Source organism: Abramis brama (assembly GCF_963993115.1).
Source record: "Abramis brama genome assembly, chromosome: 7".
Lineage (NCBI taxonomy): Eukaryota > Metazoa > Chordata > Actinopteri > Cypriniformes > Leuciscidae > Abramis > Abramis brama.
The window spans coordinates 22,952,632-22,962,779 of NC_139969.1; positions in this window are offsets into that span (position 1 = coordinate 22,952,632).

Here is a 10,148-nt window from a genome sequence, read left to right on the forward strand (position 1 = left end):
TTATTTTTAGAAAAGTAGCGATTCTTTTTGGAAAAGTAGTGATTCACTTTAAGAAAAGTAGCGATTTTTTTGTGAAAAGTAGCGATTCACTTCAAGAAAAGTAGTGATTCTTTTTGAGGAAAGTAGCGATTCTTTTTGGAAAAGTAGTGATTCACTTTAAGAAAAGTAGCGATTTTTTTGTGAAAAGTAGCGATTCACTTCAAGAAAAGTAGTGATTCTTTTTGAGGAAAGTAGTGATTCTTTTTGATAAAGTAGTGATTCACTTAAAAAGTTGCAGTTATTTTTATGAAAAGTAGCTATTCATTTTAAGAAAAGTAGCGATTCATTTTAAGAAAAGTATTGATTCACTTTAAGGAAAGTAGCAATTCACTTTAAGAAAAGTAGCGATTTTTTTTATGAAAAGTAGCAATTCTTTTTAAGAAAAGTATCGATTCTTTGTGAGGAAAGTAGCGACTCTTTTTGAAAAATTATCGATTCACTTTAAGAAAAGTATTGATTCATTTAACTAGCGATTCTTTTTATGAAAAGTAGCGATTTATTTTAAGAAAAGTAGCGATTCACTTTAAGAAAAGTAGCGATTCTTTTTGAGGAAAGTAGCGATTCACTTTAAGAAAAGTAGCGATTCATTTTGGAAAAGTATCGATTCACTTTTGGAAAAGTATCGATTCTTTTTGGAAAATTAGCGATTCATTTTAATGAAAGTAGCGATACACTATAAGAAAAGTATCGATTCACTTCAAGAAAAGTAGCGATTCTTTTTTAAAAAAAGTATCGATTCTTTTTGAGGAAAGTAGCGACTCTTTTCGAAAAAGTAGCGATTCACTTTAAGAAAAGTATTGATTCTTTTTAAGAAAGTATCGATTCATTTTAGGAAAAGAATCAATTCGTTTTAGAAAAGTAACGATTCTTTTTTAATAAACTAATCGATTCATTTCTGATGGATGTATTTATTAGTTTTGAATATACGTATGTATAAAATGGAAATATTGTTACATTATAAGTTGTGAAAATGAAACCTTCCACATTAGCTTTTTTTTCCAGCAGAATTTAAACAGTAAAACAATTCCAAAACACAAAGCAATTAGTGAAACAGCGAAAAAAGGCAAAATACAACATATCAAACCACTGTTCTGACCGAGAAATATTGTAATTTACAAATATAAATTTATCACATTTAAAATGTGGCAACATGCCCCAGACTGACATTTACAATAAATTGCCTTAATGCCACAGAAAACACACGTTACAGTTACTGAGTTATGTCTTTTTTGCTAGCCCCGTTCTCTCTTATATTTATTTAGCCTGATGCTTTCTGCAAATGGATTAATGGATCTTCTCTATTATTTTCTCTAATTAAGTCTGTGCTGATGAAGAAAAGAATGGCAGTACAGGGATCAGACAAAAGGCAGAGCAGAAAAAACATAAAGACTGCTGCTCCAGCCACTCAGCCAATCACTAGAGAAACACTCCCTGGATACCAAAGAGCCTCTCCATGGCAATGACACTGTGAAACATCCATCACAGGAGACTCAGGCATCATGGATTCAGAGCCAGATGGTAACATCTCTCTGCCTCACTCTTTCTTTCTTTCTTTCTTTCTTTCTCTCCTGCTCGCACACACATAACACTGACTGTATCACCTCAATGATTTCCCATCTGTTTGGTAGTGAAACCACAGGGCACATATCACCCATCAACCCCCCTTTCTTAGCTGGTGGTAAGACAGACGTACAATAGAACCACAGACGCTTAGAAAGCAGGTTAAAACATGTCGACAATACACTAGGGAATGAGCTTTCAAACATAACACATCCATATGATGGGGTTCAATGTTTTGTATGAAATATATTGTGGTTATTATTAACTATTCTGAGAATTACCATAAAACAACAGTATTGAGAGAATGACCACAAGTTGAGAATGTGATTTATGCTAAAAGCTGTGTTTCTGCCCAACCTATTTTAGTGCGTACCACAGACATTGCACAACATAAGCAAATCAATTCAAAGCATGGACCATATACTCTGTAGTATGCAGAGTTAATGTGGAGAGAAGGCAATAGGTTATTAGCTCACAAACTGTACATCTGAGCATAATACACTGGAAAAAATAAGAGTAGAATTTGATGATTTCTCGCTCCAATGAGATATGAGTATTTATCCCCAGTTAATAGTCAATACATCATCAGTCCTTCTGACATTGTCCTTCCACCGTACCAGTACCTTTTCCCCCTGTGTTGCGGCAAACCGCCCGCTGTCACGCCTCTCGTCACGGGAATGAGTGCCAGATGAAGCTTGTTTCAATCAGCGTGGCATGCTCCTTGGGCTTTGAAATAGTGCTCTCACTGCTCATTTCATTGTGTACTGTGAATGGCGTGGACACAGTGGAAACGCTGGGCTTTGATCTAAACTGCACGGGATTCGCTTTGCATCTGAAGAGATTGCCGGTTTTTCACTGCCAATTGTTTTAAGATGCACGGGTCCCACACTTGAAAGGCGTTCCTTACTTCTGAATTGAACACTGGGTTCCACTCACAAGAATGAGACTTAAGTTGCCTTTTCTCAGTTTATTGCAGAATTTCAGTAGATGAAAAACCTTTAAAACCTCACACAACAAACCAGTGTAAATATTTACATCAAAACCCTTACTGTAAGTAAACAGGGAGTGGACACATATAGGTTAGTTGTCACAACGAGCGAGAAAGTTTGACATGGAGCACAATCACTCTTGAACCTTCAGAGAATCACCCCTTTAAAAAAATCCTGGACATAGAAGAGTCTGCTGGCAAAAATAGAACACGACAGAGCTCATAATAAAACGAGAATCAACACTGACTTGGCTTTTCGGAGATGGCGAGAGAACTGGGGGATTTGAAATGTTGTAAAAGTGACGCGGAGATGGTGTTTTTATCACTCAACGGGTAAGGTATTTTATTGAACAGATAAATTGGCATATGTAGCTCTCTAACAGAGTTCATTGTAAAGCATTGTGGCAAGCAAGACGAGGCCGAGGGCCGTGAGAGAACGGCGTGAGGCCGGTGGCGTGATTACTAAAGACCTTCATCTGCACGCCGCACCAGCCTCCTATCTCACGGAGGAGCTACAGAAACATAAAAGGGCAAGCGACGACAGTGAAGGAGGAGAGAGGACCAGGCCTGGACTTTGTGTTTTGTTGATGTTTTATTATTTGTGTGTGGCTGTCGTCCGTGAGGGGCTGCCGCCTTTACTTTCGTTTTGTGTTTATTAGGGCCCAAGCCCTGAAAGGGCGAAGGCCCTATTGTTTTCGTAAGGATTTTTTTTTATTTTTTTTTGCCTTTTTTTTTACATGCTCAAAAACTCTTGAAATTTTGCACACACGTCAGAACCTGCGGCCATCAGGGCCGGACTGAAGCTGGTACCCGGGCGTGGCAGGGGGGCTCGACAGCGCCCCCTGGAATGGTGTCCGAAAACTTGGTCCATAAATCAAACACGCTTGCATGTAATAATATGAAACTCAGTACACATATAGATCTCATCGGGCCGAACAACTTTCGTGCTCTAAGTTTTACAAAAGCCCAACAGGAAGTCGGTTATTATACGTTGTTTGGAAAACGCATACAATGGAATGTGAAATACTCCTCCTAGGGAATTCATCCGATCGCCACCAAACTCGGTGTGAATGAAGTCAAGACATTGAGGATGAATTCTTGCGAACAGATTTTTGATATCTCGAACAGTTTGGCCGTGGCGAGGAAACGAATTTATGGCGAATAATGGGACACAGGAAGTGTGTTATAACTTCTGCATACATTATCTGATCTTGATGAAACTTCAGCAGTGTGTTCGTGGTAAGAGGCCGATCACATGTATGTAACTATTGTGAGTCAAAGTTATAGCGCCACCAACTGGCAGCAGGAAGTGTGTCACTTTTTAAATGCTTTTGACAAAAGTGAGGGGGTTAATTTTATGTACAGTCACAAAAATCAGTACACATATTGGTCTCATCGAGCCGGACAATTTTCTAATTTACAGTAATTAGCTCCGAGCAACAGGAAGTCAGATATTTTGGTTTGAATGTGGATTTCTTTGCAAAATCAGCCTCTGAATTTTTACCCACTCCTCTTAAGTGGTTTATTTTATTCCCACCAAACTTTTTCAACATGATGAAAATACATTAAAGATGCTAAATTGTAAACAGATAATAAATATCTCAAACGGTTTTGCTATGGCGAGGGATTAAAGTAATGTCAAAAAAGGAAACACTAAAAACCTCCTATCTTCTAAAAATGTAATTATACACCATTTATTTCTATATAAAATTATACAAATACCAGAACTAAACCCATTTTATTCTTTATTTTCAATTTAATAATTGTTTAAGTTTAAAACCATCCAGAATGTTTTTTTAGTCCAAAAAATAGATAAATAATGTCATTCATAGTGCTATATTTTTTTTTGTTACATTTATTATATATATATATATATATATATATATATATATATATATATATATATATATATATATATATAATATATATATATATAAATATAGCTGCGAGCAGCGATGGAGGGCCCAAGCCGGTGACACCGCCACCCCGGTGCCACCGGCTTGGGCCCACAATCGCTGCTCGCAGCTATATTTTTTTTTATGATTATTAAAGTCTTTAAATGTTCGCCGGTTCCCGCCTCCTTCTTCCCACAACAATTAACCTTTGTACAAGCATTATCTATTGTTAAGGGTCATATTAATCTGCACAGTCACACAGAGCTGAAGCACAACCAAAACAATGTTCTTCTGCAAAATGCATCCAGTTTTATTTCTTAACCACTAAAGGGCCAAAAGTTACATTTGTACCTTTAATATTTATATTCATTACACAGAAAGAATACTCTATTCTGATTTGCTCAATCGCATCCATCAGCCATGGCAATGCTGTATATAATTGCCACTACTTTCATGTCTCTCATATCACTAACTCTCTTTTGTTTTGTACAAACACAGCTGGTGCCATCTTGCAACTCAGTTATCAAATGAAAATAACTTCTGAGGACTATTAAAGATGAAAGACCTATCTCTGTTAATGAATGCATGACTTCTCCAATTATTTAGTTCACTTAAACCCCATCTCTGCAAGCTCACATTCATCTAATTCCACCTGCAACACCTACATCTCAAAATCCAATCAACAACCGATGCATAGACAAAAGTCCCCACCCTACATTTTTCCAGTACAATAATCCATTACACTTGGCTATTCGTCACAATATGGAAGAAAAGATATGTTGCTATTTCCATTTCATTGCGACTTTAATATCCCTGTTGTTGCAGCGTTCATTGCTAGGCTGATTCTTTTAATGCACTATTTTTGTCTTACGGAAGTCTTAGCGGAAGATAATGTCCAGGTAAGATTATAAAATAATTTTATCTCGAAAAACAATATTTTGTGTGTTTCATAGTCAGTGGACTACATTATTTATACCACAAAATACTCTACTGTACATTATCTCATAAATAGTGTATTATTGCATATCAAACTAGTTAATGCTCAATAATACACCATTTATTTATTTTGCAATTTATCCTTCAAAATAAAATTTAGATTCTATTATTGAGTTGATTCGCAATTCATTTTGAGATAAAATCTAAATTAAGTTTTTTTTTCTTTAAATTAATTTTAAAAATGTCTTAATTCTTAAATTAAAGTCTCTTCTAAAACATTTTTCAAAAACTGAAGTTATCATCATCATTGGAATCGTTTTCCTGTTATATAGGCTACTCATTCATATATTTCAAACTATCTGTCACAAACTTGTTTTTTCCACTGTATTCAAACTGTGTCAACATATGCTGTTTTTTTTTTTTTTCAGTGAATCTCAATCTATCCCCCCTTCACTGAGGCAATCGGCTGTTTTGTAATAGTTAACCTACATTTCCCCCTCTCTCTCAGGTTGCTGCCACTAGCACTTGTGGCCCACTTTCTGTCAAGAAGTGGCCTACATACAAGGAGATTCTGACTAACTTTACAAAGCTGTCGGCACAAAAAGCTCTGGCCTAATTTCTCACCCTTCACTGAATTCAGTCCAATATAGCCACATCTACTCCGCTGATCTCTGCTGTCATGGTGGTAGTCTATGAGAAGTACAATACAGTGCTTTTGGACTTCATAAAATGATTCAGCATGTAATACTGAGTTGCACATTTTCATAGCTATTATTTGTTTATGACTTGAGGCAATGGAGAGTTAAAGACTCTAATCAAATGACTGATAAATACATGTTGGATCTAGATCCAGGTTTAAATACAAAATGCAAATCTAAGATGCAAATCTAATGGCAGAGCCTTTGTGTTCGGCCATTTCAGCAGCAACAGCTATGGATCTGAGTTGTGCTGGCGTATATCTATCCATCTGAATAGACAGGCTGAACTCTTCAAGACTCTTTGTTTGCACTTTTACTTGTGTTGCCATGACAATGTGGTGCACCAGGTGTGTCCTACTCAATCTGCAACTCTACAGGGTATGGAAAAGGGTATGGAAGGCAAGCTTACATTGCTTTGTAGTTTATCTTTTTTAACTATGCATTTACATTGTCAGTTCATGCTTTGGAGAAACGTACCAAAAGGCGTGAGTAATAAAATGATATGTTCCCTTCAAGTATCAGTAGTCACTTGCATTAATTCTTGTGGTAAATTAAAAGTTGAATTTGTCCTCCTCTGTTGCTCTGACCTACACACACACACACACACACACACACACACACACACACACACACACACACACACACACACACACACACACAAACACACACATTGGGTTTTCATGTTTTATGGGGACTAGACATAATAATTGTTATAATGTACAATATTTATATTATATCTCCCTATACTAACCCCTAAACCTACCCATCACAGAAAACTTTCTGCATTTTTACATTTTCAAAAAACATCACTTAGTTTGATTTATAAGCTGTTTTCCTTATGGGGTCCAAAAATGTCCCCACAAGGACAAGGACAAGGGCAAGGATATTGCCATCTTTGTAAGGGACATTTTTTTTAAAAAAAACTTTATGCTTTACAAGACACACATACATTACAAACACACAAACAAACATAATCTATTCATTTGTAATACAAATGCCCTTTTGATTCTGGTTTTAATGATTAATAGTGAGTCATAAAAGCACCAAAAGAGAGATGACTCAGTAGGCTACATAAAGGCATTGGCTATTAGCAATGTTATCTTCCCCCACATAATTCACTGTATAAAAATGTGACGTATTAACATGCATCCTCTTACGTTGCTTTGACGTCACCACAGGAACAGTGACTATCTGAAGTGAAATGATGTGTGACCAAGCAGGGCTGAATGACGACTGAGGATGTTCATTCTACATGTAAATTAAAAGAATAACAAAGCAAAATATGGATCGCAAAATGTGGATATGAGTTATTGTAAAGACAAGGGAAGAGGAATCTCATTATGAAGTTCAGCATTAGAAAGATCAAAATTACACATGATACAGGCTACGCAAAAAAATAATGTGTCTAAATTTAGAAAGAGTAGGCTATTAAAAAAATGAATCTCCTCAGCTGTTGTTACAGTCATTTACTTCATTAAGAGCAGCCCATGTCAAGTTTAACAGTCAGTAACGCACTGTAGCTATGTTTACCCAAACCTTTTTGAAGCATGATATATCAGCCCTGAATTTTCCTTAAAAACTTTAATTTTGTGTTCCACAAAAAGAAATAAATAGGCTATATATATATTAAGCAATATTATTATTAAGCGACATAAATGCACTCAACCTGTCGACAATACTTGCATGTAAAAGCAGCTACGTGTATCCATTAATATGTGTAATGACACCATGTCCCTAATGATACAGTAACATAATAAATATAAATTCGTGGTAACGAGATGGCCATCTAGTGGTGAAGAAACGACATTGAATATGGGTTCCCTGTGTTCACTATAATATGGCAATGAACAAGAAAGAAGTCATGAGGAAGGCAGAAAGAGTCCCTTCATAAAGGGAGAGATATGGAGAGATACATAAAGGGAGAAAGTATTAATCTTACGTATAGTCTTTTTAACAACATGAGTAGCCTACAGGTTGCATTCGATTTCTCATTAGCAATGCCACAAAACCCCATGATTTAATGTTCACTATATCTAATAGAAAACGTGCATGAGTTTGAATTGCTGTTTTCGCATAGAAGATGTCGCATATAATAGAATTCTGCTGTACTGTTCTGTTTTTGGAATTTAGGATCTCAAATTCCCAATGTTATGGCTACTCTTCACTGCATGACAGAAAGTGCTAAACAATGTTAGGCATTCATTAGTTCATGCAGCGTCTATGAATAGCAAAATGATCCTCAGTGAGTAGATGCTAACCTTTACATTCCTCAAGCGTTTTGTCTAGACTAACATCTTACAGCAGACTAACAGCAGACAAACATAACTCGAAACCCTCTTGTTGATGTGGAAATTACCTCAAAGTTGAAGATGAATATGCGGAAATTACCTCAAAGTTGAAGATGAATATGCTAACATGGAAGGAAGCATTTGTTATAGACTACAACCATTTTATCTTAAATGCCCTACTGAATTATAGATAATATTATCAATACTCTAAATGCATTGTTTAAAGACCTTATTTTACGTTTTATTCAACCCTTGTCTAGAAGGATGGGATGGGAAATGAGTGATCAGACAGTTTTCAGGCTGTAAATGAGGGACTTTGGCCTGTGACAGGAGTGTCTTGTGAGTGATGCTCCAGTTCACACTGCACAGCAGAACAGAAGGAAATGAGGAGCGCAAGACTGATCGCTTAAGGTAACTCTCTAGCTAAAGATGGATTGAGATGATAATTTGTACATCTTTATTATTTTTTTTATGGGGAACTTATGGGGTACTTAAAGTCATACATGCATGCTTAGGCTAATTACTCAAATTTAGGCTAATGACCATTTAGTCATAAATGGACTGCAGTAACTGTGTAGTGTTTATGTGTGCTGATTCTGATTGATATTCCCTGACATATCATCTATTCACTTTCATTTTATTCATGTGTGCACGATTATATGAAAGCTCTCAACTTTTGGCTTATTTGCACATATTATGTGCAAATTGCACAATACAGCAAATCTTTCAATGTGTAATTTAACAAAGCATATGAATGATAAACATTAACTGAGTCAGATGAGAAAAGGGCTGACAAGCAGGTGGATCATGTGACCAGAGTCATTTACACACTGTTTTACTGGTTAGACTGGATTAACAAGTGTTTTATATAGTGTGTGTGTGTGTGTGTGTCTGTGTGTGTGTGTTAAAAGATGTTTAGGGCCCTAGCACCGATGGTGTGAAGACCCTCTTGGAATTGCTCCGTTTTATTATTACATTTGTTTGTGTTGTATTGATATATTTATCTATCTATTTATCTATCACAAATGTTTGAATCAAATAAAGAATTTCGTTTTAAAAATCCTTTAACCTTGCTTATTCCTTTAACCTACTGTCTGTGATTTTTAAAATGCATATCATGAGGCACTTTAACAAAAACATGATAGAAAAAATATTTTGTCTTTGATTTATTTACTGATGTGTTTCCACCACTAAGATGAGCTTTACTTTGAGAAGAAGTCAGTCCCTCAGGAGCCTTTCTGGAAGTCAAAGTTCATGGTCTACATCAGCGTCGCTGTTTTGGGACAGAAAGACACCTGTGTCTCAGCTTGTTCAAAGGTACGGCCATAATCCATCTATTTGCTTTTACTGTACCGACTCTTTTCTGTGAAGTTTATGGCTGAAACCTGACTGTTTTCTCTAGGTATGAAAGCTGTGTGGAGCTCACAGATGTTGGCAGACAGGAGGCCTGGTCTAAGGTATAACCACTTTGATTTATCGTGTATTAAGCAATACTTTCAATGAAATCCAGCTTACATGGATGATCTCTGTATCCCACAGTCATCTAGCCTGAGATCAAACCATGAAGAGAGTAAAGTTGAAAGTCTCTGGAGGAGATATGAGTCCCTCAGTGGGGTAAATTCCACTTTGTCCAGAAGTATTTCAATGGACATGTTGCCCCAGCCGGACCAGGTGGGCACTAACTCTCTGAGGGTCCTGTTTGAGTCAAAGAACGCCCTGCGACAGGACTACGCCAGCAGCCCTC